Source organism: Tarenaya hassleriana, unplaced genomic scaffold (assembly GCF_000463585.1).
Source record: "Tarenaya hassleriana unplaced genomic scaffold, ASM46358v1 Cleome135, whole genome shotgun sequence".
NCBI classification, from domain to species: Eukaryota; Viridiplantae; Streptophyta; class Magnoliopsida; order Brassicales; family Cleomaceae; genus Tarenaya; species Tarenaya hassleriana.
Genome location: NW_010964048.1, coordinates 182,684 through 183,856, shown reverse-complemented (window position 1 = coordinate 183,856; position 1,173 = coordinate 182,684).

The following is a 1,173-nucleotide window of genomic DNA, read 5'->3' as shown; positions in this document are numbered from 1 at the left end:
GACATGGATGGCAACGTGCACATGTATAAGGCACGACTTGGGGCGAAAGGATTCCGTCAGATTCATGGTATTGACTATGATGAGACGTTTTCGTCCGTAGTTATGCTGTAGTCCATCAGGATCCTACTTGCCATAGCCGCATATTATGACTATGAGATATGGCAGATGGATGTCAAGACTGCGTTCCTTAACGGGAACTTGACCGAGGATGTGTACATGACACAACCCGAAGGTTTTGTCGATCCAAGGAACCCGAGGATGGTGTGCAAGCTTCAGAGGTCCATTTATGGACTGAAGCAGGCTTCGAGGAGCTGGAACCTTCACTTTGATGAGACAATAAAAAAGTTTGGTTTCTCACAAAACGAGGACGAGCCATGCGTTTATAAGAAGGTCAGTGGGAGCACAGTAGTTTTTCTAGTGCTGTACGTGGATGACATTCTCCTCATAGGGAATGACGTTCCTACCTTGCAAGACGTTAAGTCTTGGCTAGGAACGCAGTTTTCTATGAAGGACCTAGGAGAAGCGGCATATATTCTAGGAATAAAGATCTATAGAGATAGATCGAGGCGTCTTCTAGGATTGTGTCAGAGTACTTACATCGATAAGGTCTTGAAACGGTTAGAGATGCAAGATTCCAAGAGTCAGTGTCCTACGACATCTGATGAGCGAGAACGCATGGATCGGATTCCATATGCTTCGGCAATTGGATCCATCATGTATGCCATGCTTTGTACTCGACCGGATGTATCCTACGTGTTGAGCATTACGAGTAGATACCAGTCAAATCCAGGAGAGTCGCACTGGATCGCCGTCAAGAACATCCTGAAGTACTTAAGAAGGACTAAGGATGTGTTCTTGGTATACGGTGGATCGGATGACGAGCTCGTATAAGAGGTTACACCGATGCTAGTTTCCAGTCAGACCCGAATGACTACAGATCGCAGTCTGGCTATGTTTTCTGCTTGAACGGAGGCGCTGTTAGCTGGAAGAGTTCCAAGCAGGCGACCGTTGCAGATTCTACTACAGAAGCTGAGTATATTGCAGCGTCGGACGCAGCAAAAGAAGCTGTTTGGATCAGAAAGTTTGTTGGCGACTTGGGTGTCATTCCGAATGCTGATAGCCTCATTGCTCTGTATTGTGACAACAATGGAGCGATCGCACAAGCAAAAGAAC